This window comes from Corylus avellana, chromosome 10 (assembly GCF_965113065.1).
Source record: "Corylus avellana chromosome 10, dhCorAvel1.hap1.2, whole genome shotgun sequence".
Classification (NCBI taxonomy): Eukaryota; Viridiplantae; Streptophyta; class Magnoliopsida; order Fagales; family Betulaceae; genus Corylus; species Corylus avellana.
Window position 1 is genome coordinate 5,694,306 of NC_142499.1, and position 24,670 is coordinate 5,718,975.

The window sequence follows — 24,670 nt, forward strand, 5'->3', positions numbered from 1 at the left end:
TGTCAAAAATTCAAGCATGGCAGATCAGAAAACGGAAGAATACAATCATAGTTTCAGACAAACAAAGGTTGATGGCGGAGGCAGGAGAGGAACTCAGGCGCGACGTCATATTGGAAGACGCAGCGTGCGGAAGAGGCACTGTAGAGGGAGAGAGTGGAGGGACTGTTGATGGTTGCGAGGAGACAGGAGTCGGGCCGGGCCTGGACCCAGCGGAGGTCCTGGATGCCGAGTTTCGATGCGGAGTCGGTCTCCAACCAAAGAAGCAGGGATCGGGCACAAAAATCGAGGATGTAGATGCGCCCCTGGCGGTCGGTGACGGCGAGGAGGAGACGGGACGATGAGGGCTCCATGGAGAGGAGGTCGCGGCGGAGGGGGATAGGAGTCCAGTGAACAAAGGTGACGAATGGTGAGACGGAATTGGAGTTAGAGGGGTGGGGAGAGGGGAGGGGGATAGTGGAAATGAGCTGGAGAGAGTGGGAGTTGATGACTGATATGGAGCTGCCGGCGGCGAAGGCCAGGAGGCCTGAGGGGCTCAGGTCCGCCGATCCAAAGTTGTTGCGGCTCGGCGGCCTCGGGAGCGTGCAGTCCCACGAGTCTAGGCCTACTGCTCCGGCTGCTGCCAGTGCTCCTCTTGGGCTCGACATTGCCGCTTTTTCTGTTGCTGTCGCAATTCCGAGTGTACAAAGATCTCTCTGACGGTTGGGAGAGGTTTTTATTTTATTTTATTTGGTCTGACTTTTCCCTCCGGGGGAACTTCCGGTATGATCGCTGGGTTGTGTGTTCAACGGTTGGATTTTTACTTTGGAAAATGCACTCGCTCAGACACAAGAGCGCTCGCTTTTACGAGTCGTGCGTTTCGAGTCATGCGCTGGGATTTTTTTGGAGAAACAATTGAAGGGTAATACGATAAATGCACGTCAGGGAAAGGAGCCACAATTTTGACTGAACAGTGTCTAGGCTGCGTGGGGCTTTTGCCAAACACCACCTTAACCTTATTTCTTGTATTCGTACTGTATTTAATATGTAAGTCATGGGTTATGTTCTGCTTAATATGCGTGTGAAATTTCCATGTTGAAAATCTGTATTTAATATGGTTTTATTTGATTTAAGACAAATTAGACGACCAAATCCTTTTCCACGAAATCGTGGCAAAAAACACCAAACACTTTTGAGGTTGGTTTGTCGTTGTCAGAATAAATAAATAACCTATAACTTATCTATGATTCATAGTAACTTTCATGAAGAAGACTAAGCAACACTCAAATCAATTGACTCAAAGCAATCCCTCGCGATATAACTAGCCATTTTGGGTGGCTGATTACCTCTCTTTCGCCCTTTGGGGTGGTTGGCCACCCCCCATGAGCCACGGAGTGGCTCGCCACCCCCAATTCGGCTGTTCGGGGGTGGTCGGCCACCCCTAATAGGCTGTGGGGGTTCACAATCCGGTCAGATGAGGGTAGTCAAGCCACCCCTATGGCCAAAGAGGGTGGGTGTGGTTACAGGGGTGGTTGGCGATCAAACCCAATTTTTTATTTTCTTTTTGTTTTTCTTTTTTTATTTTCTTTTTTTTTTCGTTTTTATTTATTTTTTAAAATTATAAGGGCAATTAAGTGCTTTGGGAGATAAACGTAACTCAATCGGCTGAAACCACTCCTAATGAAGCGGAAGTCATTAATTCGAATCCTCCTCCCCCTCTTGTGCGGACATGTCAAAAAAAAAAGTGAAATAAAAAAAAAAATCCTTATATATATATATATATATAAACACACACACAACCTTTTATAACCCATAGGCATGACTTGTATCTCACTTGTTGTGAAAGGCCTCCCTCAATGAAACCACAATATTAAGCACAAAGGGACAAAATCTGTAGAGCACTCAACTAGTTGTGTAGAAGAGAAGACTAATCTCTTGCAACTCTCAAGACGTTCTCTGCTAGGGTTTCATCATCTCTAGCAGAGAGCACCGTCGGAGGGGGAGAACCCCTGTTCTCCCCCTCCCCCCTCCTCCTCCTCATCATCTTCTCTCCCCGCCCTAGAGCTAGCCTATTTACTTGATGTCCCTTGCTCTTTGGGCGTTTTCTTCCTCTCCCTCCCTCTCCGCCCCTTTTCTGATTCTAGGGTCTTTTGGAGGCCGTTCTTCCACCCTTCTCCATCCGCCACGCTTGTTGCTGGGTCGGGTTTGGCTTCAGTTCGTGTCCTGCCCGATCGACCGCTTGTCGTCTGGTCCACCTCAACGCGCGCTCCACCACCTTGCGACCCGGATCAGCCAATGCCCATCACACCTTTTGCACTGGATCCGTCTCTCCAGATCTGGTTTGATTTCGGTTCTCTCTAGCTGTTTTTTTTATTTCGTTTCTAGTTGTTTTATTTCCTTTCCTTTATGTCTGTCTTTTCCTGTGTATTTTGGTGTGTTGTTTTTGTTGCCTTGCCTGTTTGTCATACTTTGTGGGTGATACTCTTGGGGGATTCACTCAAACTCTCCTCCAGTTTTGTTTTGTGTGCGACACCGATCTCTTCCGCGCTCACTCTGCCGCCCACCGTCCACTGTTGGGTCTTTCCTCGTGTCCCCCCATGATGAGCTCGAACGCCACCTTCCGTGTTGGTTTCCAGCCAGCACATGATCGGCTTCCTTCCGGCTGCCGTTTCCCGGTTAGTGTGATTCTTCTGTTTTTTCCCTGTTCTGTTGGTTTCCATCTGTTGTTTTTCCAATTTTTTTCTATTCTGTTTGTATTTCTATTTTAGTCTTTTTATTTCCTTGTACGCTTTTATTTCCTTTTTTTTTGCTTATAATAAGGCTCTGTCCCCTCTCAATCTGCATGCATGATGTTCATTGGGTTATTTGCTATGGTCCAGACCTTTAGGCTATGAATGTGAACGTTATCTTGGCTTTCGGGTCGAGGAGGAAGAGTTTCGGCTTGAAGTTTGTCTACCCTCAGTTCCAACGAATAAGTACCACCTATGCATTAGTTTGAGTCTATTTAGTACATATCTATTTTTTAATATGTAGATTAGCCATGAGTTAGTGGATTAGTTTTGGATCTGGAATGTAATATGTCATCTGTGACGCTTGTAATCTTGTAGCTTTGGCTATGGTTGCTTGTAAAAACTTTATGCTCATGATTTCTATAAATGAGATTGATATGGATTTCTTTTTAAAAAAAAAAAAAACATAAAGCACAAAGGCATTATATGAATTAATATAAGCCAATTAATTGGAAACCTTTCACGTGAGCTCTACTAGACTACTACCAGTCTACCACCACGACCAAAACCCTCCCAAAAGTCACTCCCACCTTCCTCATTCTCTTCGCTATCTTCTCCCTCCCAACCTTTGCCGCCGCCGGAAAGAACCATGGCTGTCAAGGAACAAATGCAAAGGCATTCGTCGGTGGGAGTAGCCTTTTCAGGTTCGCACGTGGGTATGCTCATGTGAGGACCCAGGGGCGGATCCAGGGGGGGTCGAGAGGGGGCATATGCCCCCTCTCGACCCCTAAAAGTTCTTCTTACCCCTTGGTAAAAAAATTTCTTATACCCCTTAGCCATGATGATGCCCCATCTTAGCCCCTTCGGCCATGATTATGCCCCAGTTATCCGGGGCAAACGATTGATGCAGTGTTGGGACGTTGAAATTTTTCTGCTGCGCCTGTAGTTTTCAGACATTCAGTTACAGGATGAAATGAGGAAGAAGATGATGGCAAATTGAAAACCATGCCCTTTAATTAAACACACCGTTTTAATAAGTGAGCTTTGGTCTGTTTGTAGGCAAATTGACAATCATGTCCTTGCTATTTGGACTCTTTGTGGACCAGTTAAAAAATGTTAGCTTTTTTCTTGTTTACAAGTAAGTGGGCTTTGGAAAGAAGAAAAAAAAAAACGTCAATGGGATTATGGGCCAGTGGCTCGGCTGGTTTAATTAGGAAAAAAATGATTAAAAACAAAAGCCTTTTCGCTAAAAATAAATAAATAAAGCAAACAAACAACTTAAAAAAAAAAAAAAGAAAAAAAAAGCCTAAAGTATAGTTCTCAACCAATAAGCACGACTTATAAGGCCGCTTGCGGTAGTAGTGCGTGCTCAACACTGGGCTTTACCAACTCGCACCTTTGTGGGGCTGTGGTGACGGGCTCGCCGCTTAGGCAGTAGCTATGGCTCAAACCGGACATTCCATGGCGAGGGGGGCCCCTATGGTCACGCCCAGGGGGGGAAATCTACACTGGTCGCCCCTCCCCCCTCTTTTGTCTAAAAAAAAAAAAAAAAAAAAAAGCACGACTTATAAGGGGAGAGAAATGGAGATGAAGTAGTAACTTTTGATTTGTGAAACTTTTGATTTTGTAAATTTACATTTTTATGACAACTTTTACATTGATTAAGTTTTTATATTTAAATTTCTATTTTAAATTAATTTTTTTATAAATATATATAATTTTTGTTATATATTTTAATTGTATGTATGAAATATATTCTTATATACTTTCACCAAATTGAGGTGTGTAAATATGTAATTAAATTTTTAGATTTAGATTTAAATTATTCTTTACAATGAATTATTTTAATATTTATATTGCTAGTAATTCAGCCTATTCTTGATAATAACTTCAACAAAAAATTGAAGCACGTAATCATGTAAATATGGAATCAAATTTTTAGATTTAGATTTAAATTGTTCTTTTCAATTGATTGTTTTAATTTTTATATTGCTATTAATTCAGCTTCTTCTTGATAATTGTTTTTATATTTAATTATTTATGAATTTATATAGTTTTTGGCTTTTTGTTTCATATTTTAATTATATAAATATATAATTGTAGTTATCTGATATTATAGATAAAAACAACGATTCTATTGAGTTCAAATTAAATTTTAAATGAGTGTTGAAGTAGATTTAGCAAATTTGCCCAGAAATTAAAAAAAAAAAAGAAAAAAAAAAGTGCAATTATAATCCTAGTGATAGAAACCAAATCCGAATAGCATATCTACAAATAAGAGCTTGTCATTTTTTAATATTTAACTATTATTTTAATATTTTTAATTAATTTTATTTTTGTATTCATAAAAAAATGCCCCCCATGAGTGAAGATCCTGGATCCGCCACTGTGAGGACCCATACATTTGACATGAGAACTAAAAATGCTCTTTGTGGAGTACAATGTCTATGTCTTCCATCATTGATGCGTGATGGTTTGCTTTGCTTTTTCTGCATTTAATTTATGAACTATCATGTTTTGTGAAGAAATTATAAATAAAATGTTAAAATAACGATTAAATGATTAAATATACTTATTTCTATAAGTTTAAGTTTTTAAGATAATTGATAATTTAATATGGTATCAGAGCCAAGGTCCTGAGATTAAACATTGACTCCGTCAAATCACCCCCATTTAAATTAAATATTATACGTATTAGGTCTCACCTATTAAAAGGTAGTTTGAGCTCACACGTGAGAGGGAATGTTAAAGTAATGATTAAGTGATTAATTTTACCTCTTCCTATAAGCTTAAGCTTTTAAAACAACTTATGATTTAACATAAAATAACAAAAGTTGTTGGTCCGTTTGTAAAAATATTATAATTAAAGTGTGCTATTTCAAACATTTTCCTTTAGAATAATATTGATAGTGGTGGAGTACTGTCCCCCACCCTCCCCTGTTTATGTGAAAGTAGAGTTTTTTGGGTAAGTGTCTGAATGGCCATTAGATTTTTCATCCATTAGTCGTGAATACAAACAGACAATTTTCATGACTTTTCATTTATTTTTATGGTAATTGTTTGGATAATTATTACAAGTTTTACTATAAAGTCATTTATAAACAAATATGATCATTTATAATTTGTAAAATAATTGAGATGTTGATAAGCTAGGTTTTTTGCATAATTATTTACTTTCATATTAATTTGTAAATAACTTTTAACAAAATTTGTAGTACCCTTAACACCACTCTTATTTTATTTTATTTATATTCATTTCCGTCATGCAAACTAACGATGTTTATTAATTCGGGCTAATGTTTATTAATGTATATAAAATTATACATATATATAATTTTTTGTATAGTGTTAGAACAGTTTCCGGTACGGTGTGAGCTACGCGTTATTCGAAGCATACGTTCTTTGAGTTTCCACAATTGCTGCAAAATAACAAGAGCGTCTAAAGGTCCACTAGCGTCTATACTAAAAAAACTCTAATGCCTAAGGCAGTTTCTTAGAGAAGAGTGTAAGCCTGAATACACAAGATTTGAGTCTCATTGAATATTATTGAATATGAGATTTATATCTTGGAGCTAGATTAAGACTCCTACGTACTTCAATAGTGCTTTCTTTGTGGGCTTAATATTGGCCTTGAACCCCAAGGTCCGATGGGCCAGTTGGGTGAAAATATTCCGAACATTTATCAATATTGTAAACCAAGAAATATAACTTTTCAAATTATATTTTTAAGCTTTTCAAATATAACTTATAAGTTGTTAGAACTGCTGCACTAACTTTGTGATGCTTCTTCTATTCTGCATGACCTACAATCTATGACAGATTACATATAAAGATACACCAAATTTAGCCTTCGAAGCACGTCACCAAATATCAATATCGGGCATGCAAATCAACAGACAGCAGCGCATATAGGAAATGGGCCATAGCCGAATGCAGGTTTGCCACAATGATGGCGCGCGATAGATGAGGGCAGGGCCAGTCCGATATATTTTGACTCTTTTGAGGCGATAGACAAAAAGTTTAAGTGGGGTTTTTTTTTTTAATATTTAAATATTAATTAAATAATTTTTATTTTAATATTAATTATATTTTTATTTAAAAATTATTCTTCTCGCTTTTTGAGTTTTATTTAAGAATATCTTCTTTTTTTTTTTTTTTTTTTTTTTAAGAAAAATAGATTATGAATTTTCATTAATCAAAAAGATCAAGTGCAGTCACAAAACTGTCAAAGGATCAAAGAGCAGAGAATTCTACCAAAACAATATCACGGATATAAGGAGAAATTTCCCCCACCCAAATAGCATCAATGACTTGTTTAATTGCTACCTGAGCTAAACCATAAGCTGCTTTATTAACCTCGCGCTTCACATGACAAACCTCCCGAGAAGGAAAAAAAACCCAATATCAATAAGATGTCATCCATTAAATGTCCAAATCTGCATGTTTCTCCTCCACGGTTTTGGGTGCCTGTTATAACCCGATTTGCATCACTTTCAATAATTATCTTTTGTAGACCCTTTTCATGGCAAAATTTGACCCCATAGAACACAACCATCGCTTCTACTGAAGTGGGTTCTAGAGCTCCCTTTTGGAGAAAAACATTTAGCAGCAAAAACCTGCCCTTCCCAATCACGCACAATAATGCCAAACCCCATTATTCCCCCTTTGCTATCTAAGGCAGCATCACAGTTCAACTTAAAACAACCCTCTGTGGGTGTAGTCCACCGAACAAATCTGTCATCACTCGGAGAAGAAGGATTCAGCTATTTGCTAGCATTAGCATCTTGGAACTCCTCTACGGCGTTTGTAGCTTCTCGTATCAGGGCATCCGGGAGTATGAATTTGCCTTCAAGGATCCAACCATTACGCCTCTTCCATATCTTGTGTGCAAGTTCCACAAACAGCCCAAACACATCCATATCACCCCTCACATAGATACCCTTAGCTACATTGAAAAAATCTGATCCTCTAAAAACACTTTTTTGGAAAATCCTTTTACTATTCCCCCCAGACGTCCTTTGTAGATGGACAGTCCCAAAGAATGTGATATGTAGTTTCGGAATGTCTTTATTGATATCAATCCCAAAGAATATCTTTATTATTATTTGATTTTCTTATCTATGGATATCAATTTTTTAAGCCTTATTTATTTTAGAATATTAGAGAATCAAATGATATTAATGCACTTTTGAAATTAAGTAGGGGGCCTTAATTTAAGCATATATATTGACTGTGTTTATTTTTTATGGAAACGGCAATTAGGTGTTGAATTTTTTTTTTTAATGGAACTTGTTTTATTAGGATTCATTAATTGAGGGCCTTATTAAATTATGACCTTTTTTAAATTACTTATTTACTATGATTAGAAGCCTTAATTAAAGAATATGGAGGGTAATAAGGGTTTTAAATTTTGTTATGGAAAATTTTTTTTAATTAATATTTTTTAATTTGGAGCTTTATTAAATTGGGAGCTCTAGGCAACCGCTTAACTCGCCTAATGGTTGAGCTGGCCTGGATGAGGGAGAACTCCTTCGGAAGAGCCGCAAGGGCATACCCTACGCCCTCCAAGGGTATGGTGAGGGTGTTGTCATCGAAGCCATGCATATTTCCGTAGAACTCGCGAACTAATCGGGCCAATACAGGGATCGAGGAAGAGACCATATGAGCTCTATGGTTTGAAAGAAACACTACAAGTAATGAAAGATCTCAATACATGGATTTCTCTTGACACAAGAAGGAGAATAATTAGAAACTATGTAGGCTCATGAACATAGATGAAAACTCTCTACAACAATAGTGAAATAGCCTTTCTTACATACTCGAAGTTGTTGGCTATGATGCTTATATAGACTAGGGAATTAAAGACGAGGTTTTTTGAGCAAAAGTCAGCTAGCTAGGGTAAAATCTCACTGCATAAATTTGGATCGATCCAAATTTTTTTTATTGATTCAAATTTGTGATCTTGTCAAACACACTTTATAGCATGCGTATTAATTGTGAGTATGTAATGATTATTTTGCAGTTTTATATCTCATTACTAAATGGCTCAAATCATAGTTGACATGTTTGAGTTATTTCTTGTTCATTTTGTCCTTTAACATCCTGAATTCAGAAAAATGGACCATGCAAAATGTTATAAGACGTGTATAAAGAAAAATGGTCTACGAATCAATTTCTAGCCATGTGTGTGGATGAAGAGCAAAGGTTAAAGCAAGAAACACTAGAAAATATTCATTGGGCTTCTCATAAATGAAAAGGAAATATGGAGGTGGGTAGTAATAATTATTATGCTCCAACAAAGAAGAAGTATATATATATATATATATGAAGATTCAAACCCAAATTGGTTGACAAGAAGAACTTCAAGTGCTTCTTCGACAGATCCTTGAACGAGATCTGTGAACTCTTGAGCCAATTGGTTTCCAAGCAACCTTTATTTTTGTTTTGATTTTGGAATTAATGCTTTTTGTTCTTTTATTCATAGCATGCATGGTAGGGTGGTTCAAACTTCAGATCTGAATCTTGCCAGTTATGCGACCTGGCTTTTTTGTTGGCTAATTTAATCAATCTGACGAGTTTTTAAGAGCTTATAAGCAATTTTAGTGAAGAGAGTCAAGAAGATTATTCCTACAATCATATGGAAGAATTAGGGGTGCAAAGGCGGGCGGTTTTTAACCGCCCGCTAACCGCTAACCGCTATAACCGCCAACCGCCTAACCGCCTAACCGTCTAACCGCATTAACCGCTAACCGCCTAACCGCTATAACCGCCTAGCGGTTAGCGGTTAGCGGTTATTGGGTCTACTAACCGTAACCGCTAACCGCTAACCGCCTTTTTATATAATATAATTATAATATTTATACAAATAACATAATCACTTGATCATTAATTATAAAAATATATATACAAATAACATAATCACTTGATCATTAAATCACAATTTTAAAAAATAATAATAATTAAATCACAATTTGAGTATTAATATATTATCACTATAATTTATATGATTATATCATATGAGATTGGTCATTAAATCATTTGATTATATAATAACAAATTATACATATATAATATGACATAACTCATATGTATACTAATTCATACTAATACAACAATTAAATATCTAGAGACTTATTTCCAATGTATGTTATAAACTTATAAGTCTATATATGTTATAAGTCTATATAAGTCTACATATGTATATGAATAATATAAATGTATAATATCAATACTTAATCATATGATTCAATGACAATTCAAATATTTTATTCAAGACTTCAAGTGAATCATATTATTAATGTACAATGATGGTATGATTCGTATAATATCAAATTAAGTAATTGACATTGGATTAAACAATGACCAATGTGTTACTTATAAATACAATTTAAGTATTAATGTATTATCATTATAATTTTAGTAATTTATATATTATCACTATAATTGATATGATTATATCACATGATGACTTGATCATTAAATCATATGATTATATAATAATAAATAATACATATATAATATGACATAACTCATAAGTCATAAGTCTACAAGTTGATCATATGATTCATGTACAATGATAATCACAATTGATTCAATTGAATTAAACAATATATTACTTATAACTACAAGTCTACAATTTAATTAAAGCATTATTAGATACTTTAGGAATTTAGGATTTAGGAATTTGAACATTACCATTTACCATTAAATATTAAGTTCAATTCAAAGAAAAAAGATTATAAGTAAATATGATAAGAATTTAAATAATTAACCGGTTATGATTTAATATTTAAGGAAATTTTTTTAAAGTATAAGTAAATGTAAATTTTAGGTCAAATATTTTTTATTTTTCAATATGGGCTCTTTTTATAGCAATTGGGCCCAAGAAGATATTAAAAATACAAGAAAAAAAAATGAGGGTAAAAAAAAGCTCAAAAAAATAAGTCCAAAAAGCCATAAAGAAAGCCCAAAAAGCCAAAAAAAAAAAGGCCCAATTTTAAAAAAGCGGTTAGCGGGCGGTTATCTATTTCGCTAACCGCTAACCGGCGGTTAACCGCTAACCGTTAACCGCTAGGCGGTTAGCGGTTGCGGTTAGTAAAATCTACTAACCGCTAAGGCGGTTAGGGTTAGCGGTTATTGCCACTAACCGCTAACCGTAACCGCCTTTGCACCCCTAGGAAGAATATCATGGAGACGATAAGAGATATATGAATGAGAAGAAAGGACGTTAGGGTCTGTTTGGCAACCCCTTTTGCCTTTGTTAGTACTGTAGCTGACGTGGATCGATATAGAATAAAATTTTGAAATTTTTATATTGAAAAATGAAAATTTTTTGTTAATTTGTAGTTATTTTTTCATTTGAATAGTAATAAAAAGTTAATGATGTGATATAAAAAATGAAAAAAGTGAGAATGTTTTAATGTTGATTTTTTTTTTGAAAAAATGAAGTGTAAATAGTGTCGAAGGGAAGGAAAATAGTTGTCAAACGGTGCCTAACGGGAAGCAATAATATATAGACATTTGAAAGAAGCCAAAAATAAATATAAATAAATAAATTCACCAAATATCATACTCTTAAGGGTCAAAATCGCCAATGACGTGAATGTAGATAAACAAATTTATAATTTAACCTAATTTCTTGTATTCATACTGTATTTAATATGTAAGTCATGGGTTTTGTTCTACCTAATATGCGTGTGAAATTTCCGTGTTAACAATCTGTATTTAATATGGTTTTATTTGATTTAAGACAAATTATAATTAGACGACCAAATCCTTTTCCACGAAAGATCATGGCAAAAAACACCAAACACTTTGAGGTTGGTTTGTCGTTGTCAGAATAAATAAATAACCTATAACTTATCTATGATTCATAGTAACTTTCATGAAGAAGACTAAGCAACACCCAAATCACACTACAAAAAAAATAGGATTTTCTGACGTGGCTACAGTACATATATATATTGTTGCCACGTCATTAATTTTCTGACGTTGGAATTTTACTACGTCAGGAATTTTTTTTCTGACGTGTGAATAGTACCACGTCAGAATTTTCTGACGTGTTAGTTTTAACACGTCAGAAAATTCTGACGTGTTAAATACTCCAACGTCAGAAAATTGTTACAAATTTTAAAACATAAAAAAATATATATTTTCTGACGTTGCCATGTTTGCTGCGTCAGAATTTTTCTGACGTGGCGGTGTGCCACGTCAGAATTTTCTGACGTGGTGCACTACCACGTCAGAATTTTTCTGACGTGGCAGTGTACCACGTCAGAATTTTCTGACGTGGCACACCGCCACGTCAGAATTTTTCTGACGTAGCAGTGTACCACGTCAGAATTTTCTGACGTGGCACATCGCCACGTCAGAAATTCCCTCAATACTGTTGCAAAAATATGGGCGGGATTTTAAAAGTTTTCCCTCTTCTTTTTTCCTTCAACTTTTTACTCTTTTTATTCTTTTCCCCATCATTTATTTCTCCCACTCTCTCTCCTCTCTCATTCTCCCTTTAATTAATTCTCCACACTCTAGATCTGCACGTTTTCTCACACACTCTCTCTCTCCTCTCTTAATCTCCTGGCCTGGTTCTCTGCACATGCTTGCACGGCAGCTCCCTCTAGATCTAGAGGGAAACAATGAAAGCAGCAAATCGAAGAAGAAAGAAGAAGAAGAAGAAAAAGAAGAGGAGAAGAGAAGCAGAAGACAAAAAAAAAAGAAAAAAAGAGAAAGAAGAAGAGATCGATCTCTTCTAGAAGATAAGAAGATTTTTGGGTTTTTGAAGAATTGTTGAGTTTGGCATTTGGGTTTTTGGGTTTTCAGATTGATTTTTTGAAGATTTTTTGGGTTTGAATTTTTGAAAATGGAGATTGAAAAGAAGAGAGAGAGAGTGAGAAAATGGAGATCGAGCTGGCCGGAGAAAAGAAGAGAGAAAGAAAAAATTGAGAAAAGAAGCAAAAAAATTTTCGTTTCTCTGCACCTCTCCTGCAGAGAAACGAAAATCTCTGCACCGGCCACACGAGTGGGGTGCAGAGAAATTCCTAAAAAAAAAAATAATTGAATTGAAAATTAATTTAAATTAATAAAGAAAAAATCTCTGATTAATTTAAATTAATAAAGATTAAATTAATTTAATCTCTAGACCACTCCTGCAGAAAAAATTTTAAAAAAGAAAAAAATTTATTTTCTGACGTGGTAAATGTACCACGTCAGAAAATTTTCTGACGTGGTAACATTTACCACGTCAGCAATTTTTTTCTGACGTGTGGTATATTAGAACGTTAGAAAATTCTGACGTTCTACCCTCTAACACGTCAGTAAAAATTTTTTGCTGACACCTACGTTTCTGACAATCAACACGCGTCAGGAATGACACGTCAGAAAAATTTTCTGACGTGTCAGACACCAAGAAACGTCAGAAAATTTCCGTCAGAAAAAATTTGTTTTTTCGTAGTGTCAATTGACTCAAAGCAATCCCTCATTATATACACTTGCAATTTGGGGAAACTTATATAGAGAGGTATACAAGATGTACTTTATTTCTCTCTTGCTTCTTCTGAAACTTTGCCTTTCATTCCTTTGGCCCAAAAACCAGGTACCAATTTATTATGCTTCTTCTTGTATGAGTTATCAAACAAGAACGTTGCTATATTTAAAGCCTTATTATCTCCTCTTCACCTTGTTTCTCTTTGGAATTTTCGCCACAAATCATGCCTCCGACCAAATGGATTGTGACTCTCTCTCATTCTTAGCCTTCAACCGTATGTCTTCTCCTCCACTAAATTGGTCTTCCATTGATTGTTGCAAGTGGGAAGGCATCTCTTGTGATCATCAACACCAAGTCACCCATATTTGGTTACCTTCTAAAGGCCTCAATGGGAGAATATCCCCCTCTCTTGGAAACCTCACACGTCTCTCCCACCTAAATCTCTCTCACAATTCACTTTTGGGGCCTTTCCCTAGGGGATTGTTTTCATCCTTGAATCAACCCAAGGTCCTTGATTTGAGCTACATCTATTTGGAGATATTGGAGATATATCTGGTTGGCCTGCCCCCATTCAAATTTTCAACATATCTAGTAATCGCTTGTATGGAACAATCCAATCTTCCTTCCTCCAACAAGCATTGAATTTGACTGAGCTCAATGTTAGCAACAATAGTTTGACAGGCCCTATTCCTTCATTTTCTTGTGTTCATTCTACCACTATTAAGCTCCTTGATTTCTCTTTTAATCAACATAATGGCCGAATTCCTAGTGGACTGTGGGCATGTTCCAAACTTAAAGTTTTTCGAGCAGGTTTTAATTCTCTCTCGGGATCACTTCGTAATGATATATACAATGCAGTCGAGTTGGAAGAAATCTCCTTACCTTCCAATGATCTTTCTGGACCCATTAACAATGACATTGTGGACCTTCCAAAACTCACCTACCTTGAGTTATATGGAAATCAATTGAGCGGCAAGCTCCCGGAGAATATTGGAAAGCTCTCCAAATTAAAGCATCTAATCCTTCATACAAACTCATTAACAGGTTCTCTACCCCCATCTTTGATGAATTGCACAAATCTTTCACAATTGATTTTACGAATCAATTTCTTTGAAGGAGACATATCTTTCCTTAATTTCACCAGTCTTCATCAGCTTACGGTAATTGAACTTGGGGCCAATAACTTCCCCGGTAACTTTCCAGTAAGCCTTTACTCATGCAAATCCCTGATCGCCGTTCGACTAGCCCGAAACCAACTAGAGGGACAAATCCTACCCAAGGTGCCTCAATTGAAATCCTTGTCTTTCCTCTCACTTGCTTACAATAGGCTAACCAATATCACAAGCACAATCAAGATTTTGATGCGTTGCAAGACACTCACTATAGTCCTCCTTGGAGGAAATTTTCTACACGAGGCAATCCCAGGTGATGACACTATAGTTGGTTCTGATGGATTTGAAAACATCCGAGTTTTGAGTCTTAGTGAATCCCAGCTGACTGGTCAATTGGCTAGATGGCTATCTAAGCTTAAGAACATATTGAATCTATATTCAAATCGTTTCGTGGGATCAATTCCTGATTGGTTGTCGACTCTTCTAAGGCTCTTCCAATTAGACCTATCTGATAATCTCATTTCAGGTGAATTCTCAAAGGAACTTTGTGCATTGCCAGCATTAATGTCACCAAATGCTCCATAAAACAACAGTTATTTGGAGCGCGATCGATCGCAAAATATTGAAAGCGCACTGCTACTGCGATTGATCGCACACGATTGTGTGATCGATCGCAAAATCTCAAACACTTTCTGGTACTGCGATCGATCGCAGATTATTTTTTTTAAAAAAATTTTAGGACCATTAGGGTCCACTTTGTGGACTCTAATGGTTAACTATCAGCGTCCACTTTGAGTGGACGCTAATGGTTAACCATTAGCGTCGACTATGGCTTCCGTTTACATCACATTTAGGATCAAAAAATTGTGACTTTTAGGGTCGATAAAGTGGACGCTAAAAGTTATCATTAGGGTCGACTTTAAGTGGACGCTGATAGTTAATTTTTTTTAAAATTTTTTTAGGACCATTAGGGTCCACTTTGTGGACGCTAATGGTTCACTATCAGCATCCACTTTGATTTGGACGCTGATACTTAATTTTTATTTTTATTTTTTTAGGACCATTAGGGTCCACTTTGTGGACGAATGGTTAACTATTAGCGTCCACTTTAAGTCGACGCTAATGGTTAACCATTATCGTTGACTATGGCTTCCGTTTACATCACCTTTAGGGTCAAAATATTGTGATTTTTAGGGTCGATAAAGTGGACGCTAAAAGTTGTCATTAGGGTCGACTTTAAGTGGACGCTGATAATCACACATTTGATCATTAGGGTCGGACTATTAGCGTCGACACCTTTAGGGTCCAAAAGTCGACGCTGTTGTCAACAGCGTCCACTTTAGGACTTTTAGGGTCGACTCAAAGTCGCCCCTAAAGACCTAAATTCTTGTAGTGAGGAGAAGAAGGGATTTTTTGGCATATACGTGAAAACTGCTATCATATTAAGGTACTCTTCTTGATATTTTAACAATTGAGTCTTCATCTTTTAGATAATATTTTGATTAATTTTAAGGGTTAAATACCTAATACTCCTTTAAGGTTTCATTTCTTTATTTTTTCTCCCTTAGGGTTTGATTTTTATCACAGAAGGTACCTATGGTTTTGATAAAAACCGAATTGATCCTTCCGTCCATTAACAGTTAGTTGACTTAATGGAAGTTTACGTCATTTACACGTGGATCAATTAAAATTCAACACTTGGCCACCTAATTAAATTTTTTATTTTAAAACAAAAAAAAAAAATCTAACAAAAAAACAAAAAAAAAAAATTGGGGTGGCTCCTTGGCCACCTCCTGGCCACCCCCATTTGGCCAAATGGGAGCCACCCCCAAGGTCCCAAGGGGGTGGCTCGGCCACCCCCTTGGGCGGTCACCACAAATTTTTTTTCTTTTTGAAAAAAATATCATTTTAATTTTTTTTTGAAAAAGACAAAAATTTAATTAGGTGGCCACGTCATCACTGATGACGTGACCACTTATGTCAAGTGTCAAATTTTAATTGGTCCATGTGTCAATGACGTGAACTTCCATTAAGTCACCTAACGATCAATGAACGGAATGACCAATTTAGTCTTTATCAAAACCACAGATACCTCCTGTGACAAAAATCAAACCCTAAAGGAAAAAATTAAAGATATGAAACCCTAAGGGAGTATTACGTATTTAACCCTGATTTTAATCTCTATTCAATTATCCCATTAATAGAGAGCTATCTAACATTTTGAATTTTTTATTTTTTTCCCTTCGTTTCTTGTCTTTTAATCTACCGTCGTTGTATTTTTTTTTACACTTCGATTTTTCATTTCTTTTTCATCACCTTTATTTTTAATGGATTTTGACTTCGTACAACCCACTCATATTATTCCACTTAGTCCTTTCAATGTGTCACATGTGGGTCCTTAGAATGCAACTTTTATATATATATATATATATATTACGTTTGGCCTTCAGTTTTTAACGCTAATTCTAACCTTGGTGAAAAAACAAAACGTTAGTCTCATGTTTAACCAAAAGAAAAGAAAAGAAAACAAAAAAAAAAAATGTTAACTTTAGTTAGTAAACTGCTATTAATGACCTTTAATATTTAATGTGCATATTAAATTCTTAACCACTTGGCACCATTTTATGTGGGTTGAATGATATTTCCTCCATATCAGTTTGGAAAAAAATTTTGTCCAAAAATAAAAATGTTGAGAGTTGAAAAAGAAGAAATTTTGGCATGGCCATTGCCAAAAAAACGGCCTATAGTGTATATATATAGTGGGGGAGCTATGAATTTTGTTCACAGGGGCAAAATATATTATTTAAATTTGGTAATAAAAAAAAAATTCTTAATAAGGATTTACTCATAAATTTGATAATTCTATAATTTGATTGGGGATCAATATAATTTTTTTTTTTTTCATAATTTCATGTAACTACAATTATATATTTTCTCGATTAAAATATTTAAGAAAAAATATATATTTATCAACAATTAGTTTAAAAGAACAATCGAAATATAAAAATTTAAGTACGGGTGGTTCCCTGGGCATATCTACAATAGAAAAGGGTGAAAATTTAGGTTTTGTTTCAAGGCTTTTTAAGAAATCTTTGCTATGTGTGAGGACTTAGGTCTTTTGTTATAAGACTATATTTTATGAAATCCTTAACCGCATGGAGTACTCTTTAATCTTTTAATACAAACGCGCGGTTGTTTTTATTTTGCTCGTTTTAGGCACCAAACCCATCAGCATGACTCGTGTATCTCACTTGTTCCTAATGGCCTCCATCAATGAAACCACTACATATAAAGCAGAAAAAAAAAACAAAAAACAAAAAACAAAAAAACAACTAAGAAAGGCATTATATGAATTAATATAAGCCAATTAATTAGAAACCTGCTTTCACTTGAGCTGTACTACCACCATGGCCAAAACCCTCCCAAAAGTCACTCCCACCTTCCTCATTCTCTTCACTATCTTCTCCTTCCCAACCTTTGCCACCGCCGGAAAGAACCATGGCTTCTTATTCTCAAGAACCTTATCTCAGGCGAAACAACTGGGCTCAAGTGAGAGAAACTGAGCCCCCTCCTCTTCTACTTCCACGACATCGCCAGCGGGCGAAACCCAACGGCTGTGATAGTTGCGGATGCCGCCATGACGAACACATCCTTGACTGGGTTTGGCACCGTGGTGATGATCGACGACACATTGACCGTGAGGCCTGAGCTGAGCTCCAAACTCGTCGGAAGAGCGCAAGGAATATATGCATTTGCTTCGCAAACTGAGTTGGGGTTGTTAATGGTGTTCAACTTTGCTTTCATGGAGGGTAAGTATATTAATGGTAGCTCTCTCAGTGTATTGGCGCGTAACACTGTGTCGTCGGCGGTGAGGGAGTTGCCAATCATCGGTGGGAGCGGCCTTTACAGGTTCGCACGTGGGTATGCTCATGCCAACACCCATACGTTTGACATGAGAACTAGAAATGCTGTTGTGGAGTACAATGTCTATGTCTTCCATTATTGATGCGTGTTGGTTTGTTTCGTTTTTTCTGCATTTAATTTATGGACTATTATGTTTTGTGAAGAAATTATAAACAAAATAACAGCAGTTGAAAAATATTATAATTAAAGTGTGCTATTTCAAACATTTTCCTTTAGAATAATATTGATAGTGGTGGAGTGTCCCCCACCCTCCCCTTTTTGGGCCATTAAAATGAGGGTCTGTTTATAAGTGTCTGAATGATCCCTGAACTTAAGTTACTTATCAGATTATCGTGAATACAAACAGACAATTTTCATGACTTTTCATTTATTTTTATGGTAAATGTTTGGATAATTATTACAACTTTACAGTTCATTTATAAACGGATGTGATCATTTATAATTTGTAAAATAATTTGAGATGTTGATAAGCTAGGTTTTTTGCATAATTATTTACTTTCATATTAATTTGTAAATAACTTTTGATAAAATTTGTAGTACCCTTAACACTACTCTTATTTTATTTTATTTATGTTCATTTCGGTCTTGCAAACTAAAGATATTTATTGTCCCCAATAGGTAGTTCAATTGGCTGGGACCATGCCTAATGAAGCGAAGGTTACTCCCCCCACCTAATTGACTCTTGTGCGGACATGTAAAAAAAAAAAAAAAAAAAAAAAAAAACTGAAGATGTTTATTAATTCGGGCAAATCTTTATTAAGAATGTTTATATATATATATATATATATATAAAAAAAAAAAAAATTCGTATATCAATATAACTTATGCACTAACTTTGTGAGGCTTCTTCTATTCTGCATGACCTACAATCTATAGCTATGACAGATTACAAATAAAGATACACCAAATTTTCTCAACGCCGGCGGGTATATATAGGGAATAGCCTTAAAGCACTAGCGACAAATGTCCTATATGTCATTCCCTTTTCTATGTTTAGGAAAAATTTCAAAAAAATCACAAAAATCTACTCTCATCAGATTCCCTACATTTAGCCAACCCTCAAGGATTGCTATTGTGTTTCCCAATGTGTAGGGAACCAAAAGTGGTTCCCTATACATTATTTTAATATAAACATTTCTCTTTCATCTCTCGTATTTCATCTTTTTATCTTTAATTGTGGATTGTGTTGGGATTTTGTGAAAAAAGAGAGGATAGGTAAAGAACTTGTATTTTATAAAGAAATAATATTTTAATGGTATAGGAAAAGGTAATTGAGGCTATTGGGAAATATATTTTCATAAGGAAGCAAAAAGTAATTTTGTGCCCTAAACTTAAAGAAAATTAAAGGAAATCTGCTACTAGTACTCTTAGAAGCACGTCGCCAAATATCAATATAGGGCATGCATGTCAGCAGATAGCAATGCATATAGGAAGTGGGCCATAGCCGAATGCAGATTTGCCATAACGATGGCACGCAATAGATGGGAGGGAAAACTCCTTCAGAAGAGCCGCAAGGGCATACCATACGCCCTCCAAATCGAAGCCATGCATGTTCTTGTTGAACTAGGGGTAAAAGGGCAGACGGTTAATAACTTTCCGCTAACCACTTTTGAAGGCAATTAGGAAAAATCACTAACCTTTTAGGTGGTTACGGTTAGCAGTTTTAAGTTTTTTCATAACTGTTAACCGCTACCCACTAACCACCTATATATATATATATATATATATATATATATATATATATATATATATATATATACATGAAATTATGTCATATTTGTGTTTAAAATTTTAAATATATATAAATGTATAAAAATCTAAAAACGGTGTCGTATATAGTATGATACTATCATATTAGTATAGAAATGACATCATTTTCAATTTTTTTTTAAAAAAATAATTTTTTAAATTTTTTCATTTAAAAAGCAGCTAACGGTTATTAAACCACTGGTTAACCACTAGGCTAGGCGGTTAGCGGAGGTAATTAGTGAATTTTACTAACCGTCTTTTCACCCTAACGTAGAACTCGCGAACTAATCAAGCCAATACGGGGGTCGAGGAAGAGACCATATGAACTATATGATTTGAAATAAACACTCCAAGTAATGAAAGATCTCAATACATGAATTTCTCTTGACACAAGGAGATTAATTAGACACTATGTATAGGCTCAAGATCATGGATGAAAACTCTCTACAACAATAGTGAAATAGCGCCTTTCTAACATACTCAAAGTTGTTGGTTATGATTTATGAAGCTTATATAGACTAGGGAATTAAAGACAATGTTTTTTGAGCAAAGTCAGCAAGCTAGCTAGCTAGGGTAAAATCTCATTACATAAATTTGGATCGATCCAAATTTTTTTTATTGATTCATATTTGTGTTCTTGTCAAACACACTTTTCCTTGTCCAGACAAATTTTATTTAATCCAAATTTTCAACTCTTGATTTTTCTTTGTTTAAGCTCCAAACTTATCTTGATCACAACTCTAAATTTAAAACTTACGTGCAAAATTATTTTGTCACTGAATTAGTCAATTTATAAACCTAACGTATATCAAAACTAGTAAACTAGGATTTTCAAATATAAAATTTGCAACAAAATTCACGATGAGTTTTTTTCACTTAACAGTAGAAGTTTAGAAATTTATAAAAATTAAAATTAAAATTAAAAAAAAAAAAATTATTAACCATGAACAGCCAAGAACATGTACACGAATTGCTCAATAATGCATTGCATAGACATCATACTCCACCACGGCATCCCCAGTTTTGAGATCAAACGTGTGAGTCCTCGCCAGAGCATACCCACGTGCAAACCGGAAAATCCCACTCCCACCGACGATCGGCATCTCCCTCACTGCCGAGAAGACGGTGTTTCTCCCCAACACACTAAGAGTGCTACCATTATACTCTCCTTCAACAAAAACAAAGTTCAATACCATCAACAGCCCCGCTTCTTGCTGCGACGCCAACGCATAAATTCCCTGCGCTCTTCCCACAAGTGTCGAGCCACTCTCTGGCTGGAGCGTCAACGGATCATCGATCATCACCACAGCTCCGAACCCTGTCGGAGACGTTTTTGTGGTGGTGGCCTGCGCCACTCGCACAGCAGTAGGGTTGGGGCCGCTCACAATGTCGTGGAAGTAGAAGTGGAGGTGGCTTAGCTTCTCTTCTTTGAGTCCAAGCGATGAAGGAGATATATTTCGAGCGAAACTGGGTGTTTCTGCAGCGGCATAGCTTGCGAAGAAGAAAATGAGTGTTAGTTTTGTGAGGCTTTTGGCCATGGCGTCGAGAAAAGGTTGGTGGGGTTTTGGAGGAGAAAGAATGTTTCGATGCGTTTAAGTTTGTGAATGTTGATGTATCTTTATATGTAATCTGTCACAGATAGGTCATGCAGAATCGAAGAAGCCTGACAAAGTTAGTGCGACAGCTCAACGACTTATAGTGAATATATGTATAAATTTCCTACCGACATGATTGTAAGAATTCTTCTAATTCGGATTTTATGTGAACATGGTTTTTTTTTTTGTTTTTTGTTTTAAATACTATTAAAAAAATGTAAAAAAGACGGGCTATTAAAAAAAATAAATATTCCTTATAAAGGCGGGTTACAGTTAGGCCTCAGTGGAGTCTTGGACAGGTTCTAGCGTGGTCCCAACCAAGTTGTCCATTGAAATTCTAGCGGAGTTTTAATAATGTGCTGACTGAATCTATTGATTTGAGAATGAAATACTCAATCTCATGCAATAGTTTACAATTTTTAAAAATAGAAAATAAAAATTCGAAAATTAACATAAATATTTTTTGTTAATTATTATTTTTAATTACACAAAATACCAAAAAATACAAACAAAAAAAAAATCAAAAATTATTTTATTCCGAAACAAATAAAACCTTCTTTAAAAAAAATAATAATCAACGTGGCTCAATGGAAAGGGATCACTAACCAAACCATATGGGGTATTACAATATGAGGACAAATTATTGACTTAATAAAGGATTAGATAACCAGAAGCAAAAAGGGTTTGAAATTTCCGAGTGGAAGGTGACCTACCACGCAATTTAAAGAAGAAAAAAAGTAAATAGCCTAGGGACCGTCGGATTGACTAGAGAACAGGATGTATGCCACGTAGAAAGCAGACAGTTCAAAGAAAAAATCCATTGGCATTAAAAGTCGTGAACCTCAAAAGAAGGGAAAAGGCCTAGGAACCAGGAAGGGAAGGTCCCCCAACATTGGATTGCGGTCTTCTAGGGATTACAAGGACAGCAATTGCAAGGATCAAACAGAGTAGATCGATTGAAATCTATAATAATTTTCTGTTCACTTATTTATTAGAATATATGATTGAGTAATCAAGAAATTTATTTAAAATGATAAAATTTATATTTGTGCTCTTATAATATGTTGCCTAAATTACTAATAATTTTATCAAAAAATTACTGAAAATCTCATTTGATCGAGTCATATAAAGCTTCATGGACAAGAAAAAAAAAACACACACAGTGAAAAGCAAATGATAGTCAGATCACTAAAAGTGGTTGATCATCCATTTGCTTGATTAGTCGTAGTCGTCCGATCACTCCCTCACCCTTTAAGAGAGGGTAGATTACTCTGAGTTAAATTACCATTACAAACTTTTAAGAGATGGCCGCACCTCATTCGTCATTCATAGAATGGCTGACCATTCTCTGATACAATACCACATTTGTAAAAAGGTCAAAAGATAAAATAGTAATCAGTTACTATTTAATTAAGGCCGTCCAACTATCCCTTTTTCATCAAGTCACATAAAAGCTTCATAGATGTAGGAAAAAATTAGAGATGCAAATAGCAGCATCATCGTTTCTCCATTTAAAGGAAGCAGTTGACACATTAATTTAGGTTTGGATCGTTTGACCACCCTCTCACCCATTTAGAGAGAGGGTAGATCACTCTATGAGTTAGGTTACCCTCACAAACTTTTAGGGGATGGTCACACTACTTCTATAAAATGGCTAACCATCCCCTCATAAGGGACCAAGCACTTAAACAAGCACAGAGATTGTTGGTCCAAAAAAAAAAAACAAAAGAGATTTAGTGACAGTTTGAATAGTATCGGTTGAACAATAATTGACATTAATAATAGTGTCGGTTTACTATTTAACCGACACTAAATTAAAAATAGTGTCGACTCACATGGTTGCATATCCAGCTTGAGAAACATTGCAGCGCCTTTCTCTCCACAAGCTAATCATACCTACTTCATATTTAATTAGAAGCTATTTAATGTGTTAACATAAAAATTCTGCATAAACTATGACCCCACTCTACCCATGGTTCTTTTTCTGACACTCTAGAGGCTGGGTTAATAAGATGCCAAAAATGTCATATTCTCATCACTCTCACACGCTTTGGCGTAACAATAAAAATTACTCTTGAATTTCAAATTTAATAATAATTTATCTAAAATTTAATGATGATTTTCATTACTATATCATAAAATGCTACTAATTGGCATGCTTGAAACAATTAGTTTAAGAAGCAAGCTAAGAAGGAAGGAGGCCATAACAAGAAGCTTTTCCATAATTCCTTTGTGATATCATTTATAGCATATCATATTTATATCATATCGAAACTAAATAACATAGTCTGGCCATTTTCTTTTTTTCCTTCAAAAGTTTACGTGGTTCAATTTAGATTGTTCATTTTAAATTAACAACCTTAATCCTTAAAAATATAAGCCCTTGCAATTAGTTAAGGGACCCCAATCCCCCACCTTAATATATAGTTTCGGAGCTTATTTAAGATTGCATAAAGGAATTTAGAAATTGTTCTGTGCGTTAAGCAAAAATACGCCTAATTGTTTAACAATTTTTTTTTTTTTTAAAAAAAAAAGACACTTTTTAACTGTTTTGTTTCAAAGAAGTTCAAAATTGCATTTTGGGAGAAGCAAAACTTTATATATATATATATTTCCAAGCTATTTCAAGCTAACAGAAACTATATTTCACAATGCAATTTTAAACGGTCTTAATATGGACCGAGTACATTTGCACTACTTCTCCAGAAAACTGGATTTTCACGATTAATAGAAATTATTAGCTTATTTTGATGTCTATGTCAGGATATATAACTTCAATGCATACTAAATTTTAAATAGAAAAACAAAAACAAAGAAAATAAAATCCCCTTGTGAAGAGAAGAAGAAGATTTGGTTAAATCTGTTGGCCACACAGCGTCGCTTTGGCCGAGTGGTTAAGGCGTGTGCCTGCTAAGTACATGGGGTTTCCCCGCGAGAGTTCGAATCTCTCAGGCGACGAATGAAAATTTTTTATTCATAACAGAAAAAGAAAAAACAAGAAATGAGTTCCACGCCAGCGTATGACGTCATAGCTGCATCTCGGTGGACGCGTTAAACTGGAAAAGCACGTCTGTCAGTCTGCCTTGATGAATAAAGTGA

General features: G+C 35.7%; 1 non-coding gene and 3 pseudogenes across 1 annotated transcript; 3 read left to right on the forward strand and 1 right to left on the reverse strand.

The window, feature by feature from the left end:
- Positions 1-459: 459 nt before the first annotated feature.
- Positions 460-14,888, forward strand: LOC132162213 (tyrosine-sulfated glycopeptide receptor 1 pseudogene; annotated as a pseudogene).
- Positions 14,889-17,710: 2,822 nt separating this feature from the next.
- Positions 17,711-18,309, forward strand: LOC132161649 (dirigent protein 19 pseudogene; annotated as a pseudogene).
- Positions 18,310-20,924: 2,615 nt separating this feature from the next.
- LOC132161704 (dirigent protein 22 pseudogene) lies at positions 20,925-21,547 on the reverse strand (annotated as a pseudogene).
- A 2,900-nt stretch (positions 21,548-24,447) lies between these two features.
- Positions 24,448-24,529, forward strand: TRNAS-GCU (transfer RNA serine (anticodon GCU)). The gene has a single exon. It is a non-coding gene; the product is annotated as a tRNA-Ser (tRNA).
- Positions 24,530-24,670: the final 141 nt, after the last annotated feature.